We start from the raw sequence: 21,235 nt of genomic DNA on the forward strand, positions 1-21,235 counted from the left end.
CCATTCCCATAAATTATTAATATTTAGAATTTCTGTTAAATTCCTTGGCATTTTATTAGCAAATAGATCAAACTAAAAAATTATAATCACTTGAAACACAATAGAAAAATGATTTCATTGATAAGTATACAGACTATATCATGTGAGGCAAACCGTTCCTGTGGTAGATGGAGGCCATGCCAAAACAAAGTAAACTGTATTTTAATAAATAAAACACATAGCTTGTTTTTAAAAAGTTCAAACTTAGATAAAAGATATATTTCATTAAATGTGTTTATTCAATCCAAATAATGCAACTCAGTTCATAATAATTAAGATACAGAATAAACCCAAATGTCCATCAACTTAAGACTAAATAAAGAAATTATGGGCTATGTACGCCATGGAATAGTACACAGTGATTTAAAAAAAAGGAAATTCTGTCATTGGCAACACAATTATTATTATACTATTATAAATTATTACAAAGTTATTATATTATTATAACAACATTATACTTAGTAAAATAAGCCAGTACCCAAAGGACAAATACCATACATTCTCCCTGATCTGTGATAATTAATAGTGTACCTGAAAGGTAATCTATAGAAGTAAAATTGACTCTTTGAGAAACAATGACTTTGAACAGCCCTTAAATAAAACTGTCCATGTACTCTAGCATAAACATGTCGTTCATTCATTTCCAGGATTTCCTAAAAAGGAGATATCCAACTAAATTCTTATCAAGGCTTACTATATAATTATCAAAGCAGTCATGTAAAAGAAAGATCTTCATGTTACTTACTGCTGATTATCTATTTGAAGTTTACTGTACCAGTTAGTTACAACCTTCTGCTGGGGTTTTCTATCCATCTCTTATGGACAATATGAAAACACCTAGCTTGATCATATTATATTCATAACTCAGACAAATAAGTCAACATTGAATATTGGTTTAACTTAATTAAACTAAATTCTACAAACATTTTATGAGCCCCTTCCCTGTGTTCAAGACTATGCTTCATGATGCAGACGTCTAGATAATTGCATCATAACCTTTTCCCTTAAGGAAAGCAATGCTGGTGGACAAAAACAGACTCAGACAAAGGTAATAAAAGTAGATGTTAACAGGCATAAAAAAAATATCTTGTGATTCTTCAGAATTAAGGAATTGGATCTGGAGGAATTAATAATGTCCAAGGTGAAAGTTGAAACATATAAGAGGATCTGAAGGCACACTGGACCATGAGTCAACAGACTTAGGATTTAATGCCAGTTCTATGAATTGTTAATTGACATTTAACCATGCACGAAACATGTGAGACTGCCATGAAGCCTTCAGCTTCTGGGGTAGGTGTTGAGATTTTGGAGGTAAAGATGACACTTTCTGGAATTTCATAATTTCACTGGGAATCAAAGGAACTTAAAAATCACAAAATACTTCCTACAAAAGTCAGATTACTGATATATATATATAAAATCATATATATAAATATATATATATGTATATGACATTTCTCAGGTACATTAGTGATGGGATGCTTGCTGGCGGTGAAGGACAGACTTTATTCAAAGATTGTAACACAGTAATCACCGTAAGTACCATCAGTGGATGAGTGTGTTAAGAAAATGTGGGGCATGTATCACAATGGAAAGAACAATGACCTTGATAAATAAAAAGATTCCTTTACTTGTAGTAATATGGCTGACCCTAGAGGACTTAATGTTAAATGAAATATGCCAGCAAATGTCCACAACTGATAAATGCTAAAGAAATATGATGCAGCATGAACAACAACAGAAAAAAAAAAAACAAAAAACAAAAGATGATACAAGCTACATGGATGAAACTTAACAACATTTTGCTAACTCAAAGAAGCCCGACCCCCCCAAAAAAACCACACATAATAGATCTTTCTGTTTTCATGAAATGACCTGAAATGGTAAATTTAGAGGTATTAAACAGGATTGTGGCATCTGATGCTGGAAATGGAAGTGGGAATTAGCTTTAATTGATCACAAGGGATCTCTGATAAACTGAAATGTATTAAAGTTTCATTGTGTTCAGAGTTGCACAATGTTAGTAATTTACTAAGAATTATTTAGTTGTACATTTAAAACAGGTGACTTTCATGCTTTGTATTACACTGCAATAAAACTACAACAGTGATTAATGTGGAGAACTGCTGTAAGGCATCATATCAAACTAGGTAAGAGGGGCCAGCACTGTGGCACATTGGGTTAAGCTGCCACCTGTGATGTGGGCATTCCATGTGGGTTCCAGTCCCTCTCCTGGTTGCTCCAATTACTCTCTAGTTCCATGCTAATAGCCTGGGAAAGCAGTGGACGATAGTCCTAGTGTTTGGGTCCCTGACACCCATGTGGGAGACCTGGAAGAAACTCCTGGCTCCTGGCTTCAGCCTGGCCCAGCCCGCCCTGGATGTTGTGCCCATCTGAGGAGTAAACCAGCAAATGAAATATATTTTTTCTTTCTCTCTCTCTCTCTTTTCCCTCTCTCTCCTTCTGTAACTCTGATTTTCAAATACATAAATACATCTTTTTTAAAAAATATGAGTAAGAGAATCTAGCTTATCTTCTGTCTTCCAGTTTCTCTTGCAAAATTGCATACCCTATCTTAAGATAGGGCCCTTATATCCAGGTGGCAAGAAATCACTAAAATTGAATCTAAGGAGAGAAAAGGTTACACCACAAAATAAATTTGGGGATAGAGATTTCTTATACGTAAATTGAAAACAGGACTAACAGACAGACTGACTCAATGTATTTAAATAACCATACCACATGCATTAACCAAGCAGCTATTGAAAACATTTGCAGAAAGATTCCATCCTCCTTTTCAGAATGTGCACAATCTTAGCTTGAACTAAGACATTCTCTAGGGAATAGAAGGATACAGCTGCTGAGTAGCCTGGAGTGTAAAGGATCAATGTTTTCTAAACATTAGCGGAAATTACAGTTGCCTAGGAGGGACTGTTAAAACTTAGATTACTGGACTCTACCTACAGAGTTTCTGATTTAATAGAGCTGAGATGGTGCCATGAATTTGCATGTCTAACAAGTTCCCAGATAATGCTGATGCTACTAGTTAATGAAACACATTTTGAAAAATTTGTACATAGTGTCGACATTACCTACAGCCTGTGTTCATGGGTTCAATGGTTTTATCTCAGTTTTTACAACAATAATTCATTTGAGTGAGCAAAGAGAGAAGACTGAGGATTTAAAGGCTAAGGTATGGCTTCACTAGGAAAAGGATATATACATTTTACCACAAATGACAAGAAATTCAAAGCTTTATTGAAATAGATCTTGCAGATTTTGTCTGATTCAGTATAAAACAGGTAACTGTAGTAAATTCCACTTACAAATGGAATAGTGAGTAAAAGTAAAATGAAGAGATAAAATTCAATGAACCTGTTAAAACAGAGGATTGTTCCTTACATAATAAAACTCAAATATTTTTGAAAATTAAATTACTTTGTCCTTTAAAAAGGAAATTCAATTTCAGACACTATAAATGAAACTACCTTCCCCTCTCTACATTATAGTACAGCTATTTGTAGGTCAACCAGTAACATTTGTTCCTGTTGCTCGTGGTTTTATCTACTTTGCCCATTAGCTTTGGTTTTCAACTGATTTAAAAGCAGGAATATGTCTGTGGCTATTATAATTATTATGTATTACATAGTCTTGAAAGCTGAAGTATAATTTATGTTCAGAATTATCTAGTTTTAGAGAGTGGCAAATGGGCAAACAATAGAGACATCACCTAAATGTTTTTATTCTAAATGTTGTGCAACCATATTGTGAATATGACTTCAATGTCTGGTATTATTATTATCTTGGGATAAAGAGTATGATAATCTCTTAATAATACTGTTGAGTACTCCCCTTTAACAAAGTTACTCAAGTACTAATATGTAAAACACTTAAAATATGTTTTATAAATGTTGGTGATCATCTGTTCTTCAGCAGTCATATGCCTTCCCTAATTACCACTGGGACCTGGTAAGTTGACAGATGGTATCTAAATCCACAGATTAGGTCAATTATCCATACGTATTTACTTCTTCCATTCATGGGCAGTGTAAAAACAGAAATAATGAAACATGTAATATTTCAGAACTGTTTTCCAGTTCAAGCCTCATGTAGTACCCAATAAAGATTATTCTCAGAAACATTTTTGACTCAAAAACTGTTTCTAAAAATAATGGATTATTAAACAATAAGACAGGATTTGGCAGAAGTATGGAGATGCTTTTTAAAAGGTAAAACTTTTAAATTTTAAGATGGAGACAGTATCTGGTGCAGTGGTTAAGTCACCACTTGAAACAACCTCATTCATACTAGAGTGCGTGGTTCAAGTCTCAGCTACCCCACTTCAGATCCAGCTTCCTGCTAATACACACCTGGAGGTCACAGATGATGTTTCAAGTACTTGACATTGCCACCCACATGGGAGACCTGGATTGAATTCCAGGTTCTTGAGTTCCGCATGGCCCAGCCCTTGCTATTGCAGGTATCTGGGAAGTGAACAGCAGATGGAAGATCTCTCTCTCTCTTTCTCTCTCTCTCTCTCTCTCTCTTTCTGTCTTTCAATAGAAGAAAGTAAACTTAAAAAAATTCACATGATGCATAGATTCCACGTATGTAATGTGTAGCATGGGTGGTGGTGAATGTGTTAACTGATTTTATTGTGGTAATCATTACACACGAATATCAAATCACCACATTGTACACTTTGAATATACGCAATCTTTGTCAATTGCGGTTCAAACAAAAGGGATTTTTTTCCCATTGAGAAATTTTGGCTGGTGCCCAGAAACAGTTAAATCTTGATATTTAATCATGTAAGTGAACTCAAGAAATCTAAATGTAACTTTTTATAAGAAAGGAAAACATCAAATGATATAACAAAGATATGTAACCATTACTATTAATAATGCCCCATAATTTACTGCTTTTTTAGTGGCAGGAATATATAAATACCTGAACTATATAATCTTCATAAATTATCTCATTTAATTTTCACAACATTGGAAATAGGGATAATAACTCCATTTTACAGATGAGAAAAAAGATTTTAAAAATGATAAAACTTGCCATTGCTGGGTAACTATAAAGTATCAAACTAGACTTAAAGAGAAGACAGGAAATAGGTCATATTTTAATAGCCTATCTCCTTTGTTTTATAAATAATATGGAACCCAAATTTGGTTAGCCCTGAGGAAAGCACACACTCTAGACTATAATACACATTTCTCAAATTTTAACAAGAAATAAACATAAAAGCTTTTAAATTACTGTTGCATTTCCATTATTCTGTTTTGATCCTTAACTGCAACACTTTAAAGAAGAAACATATTTAACAGAAGTAATACCAAAATAATGTGTAGACCAATAAAGAAATATGCTCCAGCTTATGGATATTACAAGAGATTCATTCATTTAGCATATATGTTTTCTAAGTTGACATGCATGTCGGGAAAGGTGTTGGATATTAGGAATAACAACATGATGATAATGTGGACTCTCGCTAGGCACACCTCTCCTTTTAAGATCACAGAAGGAACATGCAGAGTAATAAAATTAAAAATGGTTTTTGTTAATACAAATGTTGAAACTGTAGTGCATGAAATGGTAGATCTCCCCACCCTCACACTCTCATGTTTCCATGTCCTAGCCTCTAGAACCCACAAATGTGACTTTATTTAAACAAAAAGAAGTTTTTGAAGACCTAATTAAACTAAGGATCTCAAAATTAGATCATACTAGATTATCTAGCCCTAAATTCAATGACAAATCCTTAAACATAATTATATGAGAGTCATAAGAAGATGTGACACAGAAAAGATAATACACACAGAAGAGAAGGCCACTTGAAGATGGAGGCAGAGGATTGGAAATATGCAGCCACAGCAAACTCCTGAAGCTGCCTGAAGCTGGAATAGACAAGAAAGGAGTCTCCCTCCAGAGCTTCGAGGGAACATGGCCCTGCTGACACTTCGATTTGAACCTCCAAACCTTTCTTTTGTTTTAAGCCATAAAGTTATGATAACTTGTTACAACAGTCGTAAGAAACTAATATAAGAACATATATAATATGGATTTTCTTAGCCCTAGAGGAAGAAGTATTCTAAGTAACAACGTTTGGAAAGATCTGTCATTAAGTTCCTTCTGTCAATGATGTAAAATAGCATTAGAAACTAACCTTTCCTACATTAAACAACTAAGAGTTAAAATTTCCAAAACAAGAAATCCCTCATTTATCTTTTCCATAAAATAGAGATTCAAAGTGTTTAAGGTCTGAAGTCTGCAATTATGAAAGATGATATATTTCTAAGAGTTATTATAGTAATGCATAATGGTTTAATAATAATCTATTTAATGCTTCAGTGGCTCTTCTATATTTGGAATCAAATAATTAGCTATCAGAAATATGAGAATTCATAAGAAACTATTATTTGTAATTTTTAAGATTACAACATGAATGTAGCAGAAATAAAAGCATTAATGCTATATAAATGTGGGTTTGCTGGGCAAATCAGCTTCTTCCCCCTTCATCATCTTTATCATTGTAATCATCATCCAAAGAGTTGTCTTTCTTTACTAAAATCCAAAATCATAGATGGATTTAAAATACCAACAGACAAATGCTATTTACTTGTAAGGGAAAAATGAAGGATTATAAATAAACTCAAATGGATCATTTGTACCAGGAATTAGAATCACTTTTGTTAGTACTGAAAATTCAGGTCATAGAACTTGAAAGGTACATCTAGGGCAGGGCAGTAGCCTCATTTAATAGATAAGATCACTACTGAATTGAGGAATGAATTACCCAGTGTGTACAGTTTATGGAAAAACTGGTATCTGAAATATATCACCTGCTTAGTCAATACTATTTCCAAGATGCGTTTTCCGTGTGTCTATCTAAATAATGCACTGATACCTATGTAATCAAGATAGAAGGTTTATTACAAGCATTGGATTGGGGGAAGAGTCTAGATTTTCCTTCTGTTGTAAGGAATATTAACAAATAGATAATTATATTTCCCATGAAATAGTATCCCAAATTATATCTAGTGATCATGAATATCTGACAGTTATTTTGTTGGCTTATAATATTATTCCCCATAAAAATATTTTCTAATTAAATGTTTCTAAATTCCTACCCATTAAAATCCCATAAGAAGGCTGCCAATCAAAAGCTCTGGTCTCTTGCCAGGCTATTAGGCGACCATTTATTTGTACTACAAAACCTGTTCAAGGTTATGATTTTTTTTTATACTTTGCCAAAGGTAAAAGCTACAATTCTAGGAATATTCTTTAGATGAAAATATTCTTAAACTAAACTTATTAGACTATAAACATTGTATTTATTAGTGGAAACTATTGGGCTTTCCTCATGCAAAGACTAGTGCACAGGGTAGTATGTGCTGAATAAATTATAAAAAATAAATTACTTTTCATGGTTCCATTTACATGATACATTCAAAATAGTCAAATTAATAGAATCAGAGAATTGCGTGGTGGTTGTCAGAGGCTGAGAGGAGGAGAAAATGGGGAATTGTCAATAGGTTTAATATTTCTGTTACACAAGATGGAATACATTTTAGGCATGATATTATCCACTTACAAAGTAATAAGAAGACACATCTCATATTAAGTGTTATTATAAAAAATGCTTGGACATCATTTTGAGGTGATGAATGTATTTAGTACTTTTGTTGCAGTGATGATATCACACATGTATGGATATGTCCAAGTTCATAAAAATGTATTTTTTATAAATGTGAGAGATTTATCATTTATCAATTATATCTCAATAAACCAATGAAATGAATTTCTCTTTTTTTACTTGGAAAAAAGGGTGATGATTGGTAAATGTTTGAAACATACCTTGCAGATGGTTAAGTATCACATAACTATATGCCTAACTTAACCTCCTCTTTAAAAATCTTGATGACGGCCGGCGCCGCGGCTCACTAGGCTAATCCTCCGCCTAGCGGCGCCGGCACACCGGGTTCTAGTCCCAGTCGGGGCACCGGATTCTGTCCCGGTTGCCCCTCTTCCAGGCCAGCCCTCTGCTGTGGCCAGGGAGTACAGTGGAGGATGGCCCAAGTGCTTGGGCCCTGCACCCCATGGGAGACCAGGAAAAGCACCTGGCTCCTGGCTCCTGCCATCGGATCAGCGCGGTGCGCCGGCCGCAACGGCCATTGGAGGGTGAACCAACGGCAAAAGGAAGACCTTTCTCTCTGTCTCTCTCTCACTGTCCACTCTGCCTGTCAAAAAAAAATAATAATTTGTTGCAAAATAGCTGTTTATAGTAATCACTAATAATTATTTTAAATTTTGTGATGTCAGTCTCTTTTCAAAGAGCTGTTTCTTCATTACAATGTCAATGTCATTTTTTATACTCTGAATTTTATTATTTCTTCCCTTCTATGAATTGTGAATTTGATTCATTCTTGTTTTTCAAGTTCCTGTAGGTGTAGTGGCTACTTGTTTATCTGAGATCTTTCTGTTTTATGAAGCATTGATTGCTTACTTACTGTTTTGTGTGTGTGTGTGTGTGTGTATCTTATAACCTTTGGTATGTTGTGATTTCATTTTAAGAATTTAAAAAAAAATTCTTCCTTGATTTTTTTTCCTTTGATCCCTTGATTGTTTATGGGTAACTTGTTTAATTTCAATGCATTTGTATAGCTTCCAATCTTGTTCTTACTTGCTAGTTTTGTTGCATTGTGGTCAGAGAAGACACTTGATATGATTTGTATTATTTCAAATTTGTTGAGACTTCTTTTGTCACCTACCATATGATCTATCTCCAAAAAGGCTCCATGTGCTATTGAGAAAAATATATATTTGCAACATTATATCCAGGAATGTTAGATCCAGACAATCTATGATGCAATTTAACTCTGCTGTTTACTTGCTGATTTTCCATTTAGATGATCTTTTCATTTCTGAGAGTGAAGTGTTAAAGTTCCCTACTATTGTATTGGAGTCTATCTCCAGTGTTTCATATACTTAGTGTTCCATATTGGGTATACATACAACTACAAATGTTATTTTCTTTTTGCTTGATGAAATTTTTACTCATTATATAATGACTTTTCTGGTTTCTTTTTACTGCATTAATATAATAAATTTTAGCCAATAAGAGTATGGCTACTTTTGTTTACTTTGTATACATTCAATAACTCTGTGTCTTTTAACTGCAAATTTAGCACAGTGACACTTAAGGTAATTACTGATAATACAGGGTCTTACTACTGCCATTTTGACACTTGTTTTGTCTTTTTATTGCATTTCCTCTTTCTCCCTCTCTCACAATTTTTCCTTGTAGTTTAGTGATTTTTCTTAATAGTATACTTTGATTTCTTCCTTATTAATTTTGTTAAGTCATTTATAGGTTTTTGTTTTGTAGTTATCATGAGACTTACAAAAAAACTTCTTTTAGATGTAACAATGTGCTTTGAAATGATAATACTGATTATAAAAACATGGAAGAGACAATGAGATACAAATTCTGGGACTGGCACTATAGCGTAATGGGCTAAGCCTCTGCCTGTGGTGCCGGATTCCTATATGGGCACCAGTTCATGTCCTGGCTGCTCCTTTTTCGAATCATCTCTCTCTTTTATGGTCTGGGGAAGCAGAAGATGGTCAAGTGCTTGGGTCCCTGCACCCACGTGGGAGACTTGGAAGAAGCTCCTGAATGCCAGGCTCAGCTCTGGCCTTTGCAGCCATCTGGGGAGTCAACCAGCAGATGGAAGACCTTTCTCTCTGTCTCTCCCTCTCTCTGTCTGTAACTCTATCTCTCAAATAAATTAATTAAACACTTTGCAATTTTGCTTTGTACTCCACGTACTGTTGAGAAGAATGTATATTTACAGCTGTTGGATGGAACATTCTGTGTATGTCTCTTAGGTCCAGACAATCTACAATGCACTTAATTTTACCTTTTACTTCTTTCTTTACTCCTGTCTCTTAACCATGTGGTGTAATAATTAGAATTTTTAAAGAATTCTTCACAGTAAAGCTATTAATAGTTTACATATCATGTTTGTAACAGAGCATTATTGATTTACATACTTACTCTAGTTACTAGTGAGATTTCTACCTCAGAAATTTTATTATTTGTTAACATCTTTTCTTACAGTTGGAAGAACTTCATTTAGCATTTCTTTTCATACAGGTCTGATAGTGATGAGATTTCTCATCTTTTGTTTGAGAATCTCTTTGTCTCTCTCTCTCATAACTGATAAGCATATTAATAAGTGTATTGATCCCAATAAATAAGTAGATAAATAGTGTGATAAAACCCCTGGTGTGTAAGCAATAAAAATCTTTATTGTGAAGGCAGTCTTGTGTCCTTGTGTCCCTTTCTTCCCCGTGACTGACAAGTTGTAAGTTGCACTTTGCTACTGTCCAGCTGCGTGACAGTGAAAGCACTCGCGACAGCCCTCCATTCTCTCTCTCCCTCTCCATCTTCCTGTCTTTCCCTCTCTCTCTGTCATTCTCTCTCTTCCTCTCTATCCCCATACCCAGATGTCCTCATGTCTCTCTGCATCTTAGAAAAGTAAATTTTTTTATAAAGAGTATAAGGATATGCTAGACAAGCAGACATGAACCATGTCCTGGACGGTGTTGTACAACCGAGTTAAGAGTTTAGATTTAATTCTAAGTTTATTGAGAAGCTATTATAGTTAATTAAATGCTGGAGTGAGATTGCTTTGTCTGAACTAAAAATTCATATTTGTTCACAATTCTATCAATATTGTTTACAAGATCTATTTTCATAATAATGCTAGAAAGATACAGTGAATTGATTTAAAGATAGATAAGAATTGCACCGCTGGTGGGGGAGGTGTCATTTTTATAACACAAGGCAATTTTAGGGGAAAAAGGGGGAGAGGTGGTTATTGGGATGGATTTAAAGCCCATTTATGGAACCGGCACTGTGGCATTGCAGGTAAAGCTGCCGCCTATACTGCCAGCATCCCATGAGTGCCAATTTGAGTCCTGGCTACTCCACTTCTGATTCAGCTCTCTGCTATGACCTGGAAAGCAGTAGAAGATGGCCCAAGTCCTTGGGCTCCTGTACTCATGTGGGAGACCCAGAAGAAGCTCCTGACTCCTGGCTTCAGATTGGCACAGCTCCAGCCATTGCGGCCAGCTGGGGAGTGACCCAGTGGATAGAAGCCCTCCCTCTCTCTCTCTCTCTCTCTCTCTCTCGCTCTCACTCTCGCTCTCTCCCTCTCCCTCTCTCTCTGCCTCTCCTTTTGTCTGTGTGTAACTCTAACTTACAAATAAATAAATCTTTTTTTTTTAAAAAAGGTCTACTTATCCATTTGGTAAGAACTATTGGTATACTTAAGAATGAGTTTAGTCAGTCTTCCAATGAAATATAATTTTCTAGAAACCAAAAACAAAAAAATATATCTTCTGTTTAGGTGTGTGCTCATATTTGAGTTGCATTTACTTCCTATCAATCAACTACTATGGATGTGGAGAGGGACGGAAATATAGAAACTTGTGTAAGTATGAATATGCAATTTATTATAAACTTGTATTGACATGTAATAAAAAAAAAGATTGCCAATAGGAAACTAGAAATGCTGACAGTAAACTAGAAACTGCTGGTAGACTGAGCAGTAGATGAAGCTTAAGAAGGGCTTGAAAAATTAGATATCCAAAAATTTTAAACTTTTAAAACAACAGGATTCTCTTACTCTCCAGAATAGGCTGAAAACTACAAACTCTGATATCCTGAAGCCAAGATAGCAATCAAGATAAAATGAGTGGGGCCAGCACTGTGGTGCTGTGGGTTAAAGCCCCAGCGTGCAGCACCAGCATCCCACATAGGTAGGTGCTGGTTAGAGTCTTGGCTGCTCAACTTCCAATCCAATTTCCTACTAAAGCACCTGGAAAAGCATCTGGGGGATGTCACAAATCCTTGGGCCCCTGCAGCCACTTGGGAAACCTGAAAGAAGCTCCTGGCTTCTGGCTTCACATTGGCTAAGCTCTGGCTGTTGTAGCCATCTGGGAAGTGAACCAGCAGATGGAAGACCCTTCTCTCTCTCTGTGTGTGTGTGTCTTCCTCTCTCTTTCGAATAAAAAAAAAATAAATCTTTTTTAAAAAGAAAAGAAAGTGGAAAAAATATACCAAAAAAAAAAAAAAAAAAAAACGAAATGAGCTCTGAAGAGGATAGGATACTCAGAGTGGGCATATCATTTTTCTTACCAGTGAACTTTAGCTGACCTCAAACCTAAGAAAATATTTTGGTCTGTGACTGATGGGGAAAATAGTTAAGCCTCTTACTAATATAGGCTCTTTATTATAAAAGAGAAAAAAAAAAACAGATTCACAGTTGAATACATTAATTAAGATGAATGAATAAGAAAACATTTTTTAATCACATTGGATAATCATCACTAAATAAGGTATTTTCTAGGTATACTGACTCTATCGATCAAAAATGTATAAACATGGGTATCTTTCAATACAGTGGTGCTATAATCTATCTCTTTCTACTAAATGAATAATTGAAGACATATAAAAAATAGCTTACTATCCTTAAATTAGTATAGTAACATACTTACTATAGAAAAAAAATAGAGAGGAGTGAGTGAAATGAGAGATTTACAGGCTCTTGAAAATTTTGATCATGAAGGCCCTGTTTATACAGTAAGGTCCATTGACAAGATTCAGTCTACTTTTATATTTTCATAAAAATCAAAATATGGGAAGTATTACTAACTTGGAAGAACTTCCATGCACTCTTATTTGCAGGCTTCCTTTGAATATGAAGAAAACCTAGAGGCACTAGACCTACATTCTAGAAGGACGTGTGATCTCTAGGTATCTTGGTGCTTCTTCAAATTGGGCATGAGCCTTGTAGTTCTCTGTTGTCTCCCCCCCCCTTCTATTCTACCCCAACATCCAACACTTCCTTGAACTTCTAGACCTTCGAATGTCCCTAGTCTACAATACTGTATGCATCTCAACAGGATCGAAACAGATTTTTTGATGCAGTGTCTTTTTCATATATCTGTGTATTTTATATGTCCATCTCTACTCTGTCTTAATCTATGTATTGAGAGAAACATAAATGTACATAAATATATGTGTCCATATGTAGTTATTATTTTCCCCCAAAGAAAGAAACAGATAAATATTTATTATCTCTTCAAATATCTAAATCATTTCTCCTTTTTTAAGATTCTGATGAAGACTGAATAGAAAGTATAACAAAGACAGTAGGCACATTTTTGGGGGGCTAAAATTATAACAAGTTCACAGGAGACCTTGGTTCTAAATGCAACTTCTCGATGCCTTCTTGTGGTATCAATGACACTAATATTTTTGAAAGTAAAGGAAGGACAAATTTTCTGTATTGGAATCCCTCAGCCTTTGGATACCTGTTTGCTTTTGTAGTTGCCAAATGTTATTGGGACACAGCAAAAATGACAGATTGTCTGGAGACCATAAGACCGCTAGCTGCCCAAGGCAGTCCAGGCAGCACAGGGAGAAACCTTCCGCAGACTGCCAGGGCCTGTACTTTTTAATCAGGACTGCTAACTGATCCAGGTGGCATGGAGTTTGAGCACCTTAGTAAATACAGGAAAAATCAGTGAATATTCCCTTCCCAACTGTTCTGTTTGGCTCTTCTTCAATGAATACAAATATCCTTGGGAGTAAAGATCAAATATCCTTCTCTGATCCATAAGAAAGCATATATTTGAAATCTACACATAGCTAAGGACAAAATAAAACAAAAACAAATTAAATTGACAACAATACAAAAGAACCTTTTATCAGAAGCAGAAAAGGATAGAAATAGTCAAAAGGTCAAATACTTTACATGTCATGTGGGGGAGGCTGAATCCGGAGAGGCCTAAAGGAACTTCCAGAGCCTGCCTCGAATTTGGAATTTGAAAACCTGTCTTTAGGCCAGCGCTGCGGTTCACTAGGCTAATCCTCCACCTGCAGCACCGGCACACCAGGTTCTAGTCCTGGTCGGGGCGCCGGATTCTGTCCCGGTTGCCCCCCTTCCAGGGTAGCTCTCTGCTGTGGCCAGAGAGTGCAGTGGAGGATGGCCCAAGTGCTTGGGCCCTGCACCCCATGGGAGACCAAGAGAAGCACCTTACTCCTGCCATCGGATCAGCGCAGTGCGCTGGCCGCAGCGCGCTGGCCACGGCAGCCATTGGAGGGTGAACCGACGGCAAAGGAAGACCTTTCTCTCTGTCTCTCTCTCTCACTGTCCACTCTGCCTGTCAAAAAAAAAAAAAAAAAAAAAAAAGAAAAAGAAAAAGAAAAGAAAAGAAAACCTGTCTTTAAGTTTCAAATCCCTGGTAGCAAACACTCCAGCCCCTGGGCGCTTCTGCCTAAGGATCATTAAGGTGGTATAATATGAGTGGCTAAGACCCTTTTGCATCACAACACCCCACCCCTTGCCCACATCAGCTCATCTGCTCTGTAGCATCCCCTCTGTACCTCAGCTATATATACACCTCCCTTTTACAATAAAGTGAGACCCTGCTTCCACTGGGCTCCACACCGTGCCTGATTGTCCTTCAGGTTTGGGGAAGGCTGAGTGGCGGGTGGAGCACTTCCCCTCCTCGGTCAAGGCAAGCTGCGGGCAGCCTGCCTAATTCTCAGGCAGTGGCGAGGAACAGTCACCGCAATGTCAGACATAAAATTTGCAGTTTTAAGCTCCCACTATCCTTGAGAGGGTTGTCTCTTGCATAGCTCCTCCTCTTTAACCACAATTTTTCTTTCTTTCTTTCTTTCTTTCTTTCTTTCTTTCTTTCTTTCTTTCTTTCTTTCTTTCTTTCTTTCTTTTTTTGACAGGCAGAGTGGACAGTGAGAGAGAGAGACAGAGAGAAAGGTCTTCCTTTTGCCGTTGGTTCACCCTCCAATGGCTGCTGCGGCTGGTGTACTGCGGCCAGCGCACCGCGACGATCCGAAGGCAGGAGCCAGGTGCTTCTCCTGGTCTCCCATGTGGGTGCAGGGCCCAAGCACTTGGGCCATCCTCCACTGCACTCCCTGGCCACAGCATCCGGCGCCCCGACCAGGACTAGAACCCGGTGTGCCGGCGCCGCAGGTGGAGGATTAGCTTAGTGAGCCGCGGCACTGGCCCACATTTGTTTTTCCTTTGAATTTATAATCTCTTTGCTGGCAACCGAGCCCTTATTTACTTTGTTTGGTACCTCTCTGTACAGGGTCTTGCTCCTGACACAAGGACTGACCAAGTGATTCATGATGGAGCATCAGACATGAGTCAAACATGTGAAAGGAACAACACATTAGGACCTAGCCAAACTGATTGCTGTCAAGTTCCTCCTGTCAGTTGCTATTTGCCTCTCAATGGAAAACTTCCTCGTGGTTTACAGTTCCTTTCTCAGGGCCACTACTAATGACTCTGTCCTTTGTTTTAGACACTGTGAATTTAATCTGCTTGCTAGATTCGTTTTCTCCACTTGAAACAGTGAAATTCTCAATGGCCACGCACATTTTCCCTAAGCTGGCACTGTGCACCCTTCAAGAAGCCACCTCCTGCTGAGAAGCCATCTCGTGCTGGAACCCTGTCTTGAGTGCCATTCCCCAGGATGCCTCTTTTCAGCATGAAGCAGCAAGAGCAGTCATGGCCCAGTTCCCCTAAAAAAAAGTTAAGGTCTACTCTTCTGGGGTGGGGAATGTGAGGCGTCAGGTGGGATAGTGGGCAGTGTGGTCCTGGTGGAGGTTTAGAGTGCAAAATTCTTGCTTTCCCCAGAGGCTGTCTTTAGCAAGGTCAAAAGTACCTGCTTGCCCTGCCCTTATCATGAGAATAGCAAGGGAGTGGTAACTCCTTCTGAGCTCCCAGGTTACTGTAAAGCATTTTAGGTATCCCACCTTTCTGTTGGCTCTTTCATTTTATCATGAGCAAGCCAGACAGGACACAGATTGCAAATAAGGTATTTTTTATGGGTTTTATCTCCATCTTGTACTTGACCATTAAGCTGATAAGTCTTTTTCTTCCCGAAAATTGTGCTTAGAAACCCCAGAACCACAGGCCCCTAAGGGTTTTTCCTGTCTTGGATCCCCTCTCCACACCACTCTGGCTGGAAGTCCTTGACTTAAAATAAATCTTGCTTTCAAGCCTTTAAAAAATAAAAAAACATAAAAGCAAAGCTAATATGCTGCTGAATCACTTATAGATCCACTTCTAGTTGACTCTAAGATCTGTCTTCTTATTCTCGAAAGATTTCATGGAAAGAAAATCTGAATGCACTGTGAATTCAGAGATGAGTGCATCAGTTTGACCTAGGAAATCAAAGAACAGTATTACTTAGGTTGGAATAAGCAGACCGGTAGTAGTGTATACTGTGAAAGGAAGAACATAAAGAAAAGAAGCCAGTTGAGAACACCTGGGCATATTGTGGGACCAATGAGGAAATAGGTTATTTCTGAACAGGTGAGTACTAGTGGATGCTATCCTTAATGTAAGACCACTTTTTTTTTTTTTTTTGAAAGACAGAGTTGCAGAGAGACAGACGTAGATCCAGAGGGAGATCCTCCATTCAGCAGGTTCACTCCCCTAATGACCGCAAGGGCCTGAGCTGAGCTGATCTGAAACCAGGAGCCAGCAGCTTCTTCTAGGTCTCCCACAAGGGTGCAGGGGCCCAGGGAGTTGGGCCATCCTGTACTGCTTTCCCAGGCCATAGCAGAGAGCTGGATCAGAAGTGGAGCAGCCAAGACTATAACCGGCGCCCATATAGGATGCTGGTACTGCAGACAGCGGCTTTACCTGCTATGCCACAGCGTTGGCCTCAACACATGATTTTAGAAAGTGGTGTTTGGGACTAGTTCTGTGGCTCAGTGGGTTAAAGCCCCAACCTGAAGCACTGGCATCCCATATGGGCACTGGTTTGAGTCCCAGCTGCTCTAGATCCTATCCAGCTCTCTGCTATGGCTTAGGAAAGCAGCAGAAGATGGCTCAAGTCTTTGGGCCCATGTACCCGTGTGGGAGATCCAGAGGAAGCTCCTGGCCCCTGGTGTCGGATTGGCGCAGCTCTGGCCATTGCAGCCAATTGGGGATTGAACCAGTGGATGGAAGACCTCTCTTTCTATCTGCCTCTCCTTCTCTCTCTGTGTAACCCTTTCAAATAAATAAAAAGATCTTAAAAAAAATAAAATCATGTGTTGCACATCATGTCTATCCACAAAGAGTTTTAATATAAGTAATTATAGGTATTGAATCTGCTTAATATTTTCCTTTTAAATTTATTTGAGAAGAAGTGGGAATGGGGAGGGGGAGAGAGAGAGAGAGATGACTCACTTAAATCTGTTGGTTTACATGCTTGTAACATCTGGGGAGGGAGGAAAACTGGCAGTTGCAATTCATTTTCAATTCACGTCACTCACATGGGTTGTAAAAACACAATTATTTGAGATATCTCTGCTGCCTTCCAGGATCCATAGTAGCATGAAGCTGGAGTCAGGAGCTGAAGCCAGAGTTGAATTCAGGTATTCTGATGTGGGACATGGGTGTCTTAACAGATAGGCCAAATACTTGCCCTGGATTCTACTTAACAAACAAACAAACAAAATTTAAATCCTCTTTGGAAATAACCATATTGGGGTAAACAAGGTTAAATCCCATACTCTAGCCGAGCCTTATTTTACCTGAATTTAGAGTGGGAATAATGTTATTCCACTTCTAGACCAATTGGAAAAAGTGAATGAGATAACACATGAAAAAAACTAAATACAATGTCCATCACACAACACAAGAATTATTCAGAAATTTTGTCATTATTATTATTCAATCATTCAATAATTCATTGGTGCAACTCTCGGGTTCTATTTTTTTGTTTCTATCACTAGAAAGATAAAATTAAATCACTGTACTCATTTCACTGTCATCTCACTATCATTTAAGAAAGTGAAAAGTTAGTCAAGAGCTTCAATAACTTATCTTACATAATATGATGAAGGTAAGGACAAACACTCTGGCTCTGCTACAGTGGACCGAGCAGCCCTGGAGTCAAAGAACCTAGGAAGTCAGCTAAGGTTTCCAAGATACAGAAGTAACAGCTGACAAGATAGAGGAAGGATCTTCTGTGCAGAAGGCCTCACAGATAGTTTAAAGTGGCCCAGCCAAATGGTGCACCTGGAGTGCACCCAGCCAGGACATGATAAGGGGCTGGAGAGCTTCCCAAGGACCTGCCATTTGTTCAGGGCTCAGTGAAACAGCAAAGGTGCAGGGTGTTGCTTTCTGTGTGACAATCGCAATAAAAGAAAAAAAGGAGGTAAGTAGCTAATATAGTCTATTGTAATGACTAAAGGTATTGACTTTAGAGACAGAGGATTTACGGTTTTACACATGAATGTCACTTTCATAACTTTGGAGAAGTACATCTTGCAAACGTCGCTCTCATTGTCTATAAAGCGGGGATAATTTTTCTCATATAATGATGAGTAAAGAAAGTAATGAGGATGAAGCAATTAGCTCAGTGCCTGGCATATAATAAAAAATCTGTACTTTTTACTTCTGCTTGTCACTGATTATTTTATTAATAATAATAAATTTATCTTAAGAGTGTTGTATTCAAGGCCAAGTCTGCTGCTGTCGCCACCTCTATTTTTATAAATAAAATGTGATAACATGTTGTTTGTGTTGAGAAATGAAAAGTTAACTTTCAAAAAGAAACCAACCTACGAAAGAGGTAGAGTTAGAGAAAATCTTATTTTAACTATCATATATAATACATTGGTTTCTCTTCCATGTTTCCTCCTTCCTCACATTTCCTTTGGTCCTCCAATTCTCCTCTTTATATCTTTTCATGATTCAAGTCCTACCAGAATCTTCTAAGCTATCTTCATCCCTATACTGTGTGAAGAAAAGAAAAAGGCTTTGCTAGTAAAGTAAAAATGGAACTAGTAGCCCTTTATAACATGTGGCCCTACTCGTGAAACACCAATGATCTTTTTAAAGATATATTTGTTTATTTGAAAGACAGAGTTAAAGAAATAGAGGGAGAGACAGAAAGAACTATTCCATCTACTGGTTCACTCCCAAAATGTCTACAACAGCCTGGGTTGGGCCAGGCCAAAGCCAGGAGCCTGGAAATCCATCTGGGACTCCCACAAGGGTGCAGGGGCCCAAACAGTTGGGCCATCTTGTGACACTTTCCCAGGTGTATTAGTGCAGTGCTAGATCAGAAGCGGAGCATCTGGGACTCAACCTAGTGCTCATATGGTATGCCAGCATCACAGCTGATGGCTTAACTCACTGTGCCATGCCAGCCCCCATAGTGGATTTTACCAAACCTTAAAAACAGATACAGATTATTTCAAGGAATTTGCAAATTTAATCACTTAAATGTTATCTCTGTATCAAAATGCTACAATGGAAATATTATATAGTACTTATTAATTTCTCATTGTGTTCCAGGTGTTTAGTTTTCATGTGACCCATTTAATCATATTTTATTAATTTAAAATAGAAGGGATTGTGGTGCCAATGTGTGGCACAGCAGTTTAAGCCTTGCCTGGCATTCGTGAGTACAAGCACAAGTCCTGGCTGCTCTACTTCCAATACAGCTCCCTGTCAATGGTCCTAGGAAAGCAGGAGAAGATGACATACATGCCCCTGCCATTCATGGGGGGAACCAGATGGAGTTCTTGGTTCCAGGCTTCTGCCTGCTCTAGACCTATGCACTGTGGCCATTTGGGGAGTGAATGAACCAGTAGATGGACGATCTCTCTTTCTCTGTCTCTGTAACTCTGCCTTTCAAATAAATAAACAAATGTTATGAACAAAAAAAAAGAGATTTAAGTAAATTGAGCAAATCAAGGCAAATCACTTTTATTAACTGACTAAAGACTTTGTCTTTTATTAAGAAAGATAACTTAAATTTGAAAATATAAGCTAAAAATTCTAGGCCAGCAAATAGAAAAAAAAACTTTTAGTGATGATTAATTGTTGAGAATTCATGGCCAAAAACTTTTACCCACCCCAACCCTTGACTTTCACATCTGCAAAGCAAATTAGTGTTTGGCCTGTTTCTCTAAGTTTATATCAGCTTTCTATAGATTTCTCAGTCACCTTTATATAGATCAGTTCATCAAACAAGTATTATGTATATATCCCTGAAAATTTTCTGGAATAATTTAATTCAAATAGGCAACTAGAGAATAATGTTTTACATCAGCATATGAATGGAAAATACCTATCACTCATGTTCACACTTCCTCATTTCTCTTCCTGGGCAGACACTGCTGATCCATCACCATACTTATTCCAGCCGAACCTAGAGGAGGCCTCATTACCCCACTAAAACTCAGAATTGACATAAGATAAGATTTATTTGTCAGCCTATTTACACAGTGATGAAATACTACCTAGATTCCACAAGAGCCATTTTAAAACAAAATTTGCAATACTCAGAAGAAAAAATCCTCCTCACTGAAGAAAAGTGATTCTTAGATTCTGTCAACTAACAGAACAATGAAGATCCAAGTCCTTCCTCAAGGCTTCCTTGGTCACCTGACCTAGTGCTGATCTCTTTCCCTTTTTGTTTAAAGTAGCCAGAGGACTAAATTCCTGTACCTTAACTATATTCAGTTTGGAGCATGATTATATAGTGTCTTGTAGAGTTAGATAGGTTTTTCTTACATTCATTATTCAAAAACACTTATTTTAATATAATAGGCATTGAGCTAGGCACCATGATTAAAATAAGCATAAGGCAACAATAGTAAATGTGCAATAGGATATCAGAGTAGAAGTATCTGGGGTATTAAGGGAGTCTTTCTAGAGACAGTGAAGTTGAGTTCCAGAGGATGTACTGGAATTAGGGAAACGCAAATAAGAGGAATAAGGCTTCCATGGAAGGGAGACATAAGCAAAGGTCTATTGCCAAATGAAATGATAGTGAATTAGTAAAGGACAGAGAATTCAGCAAGTCTCAGCTTCAAGGTAGGAAATGTCAAGAGATGAGGCTGAAGAGTTATGGGGGGATCTGTCAATAAATATCCTGGAAAGCAACAAAATTAAACTTTGGCTCACTTTTTAAAAATTGAAAGAACTTATTTGAATGAAATATCATAATCAAAGGTAAAACTCTATAGCAACATTACAAGATATATATAGGAACAGAGTCCACCTGGAATCTCAACAGCAGGTATTCCTGTCATTTCCGTTAGGTCACCCTTCTTACATTGTCTCAGCTCCAACCA

Source organism: Oryctolagus cuniculus, chromosome 6, assembly GCF_051225735.1.
Source record: "Oryctolagus cuniculus isolate XC-2025 breed Fujian yellow rabbit chromosome 6, ASM5122573v1, whole genome shotgun sequence".
NCBI classification, from domain to species: Eukaryota; Metazoa; Chordata; class Mammalia; order Lagomorpha; family Leporidae; genus Oryctolagus; species Oryctolagus cuniculus.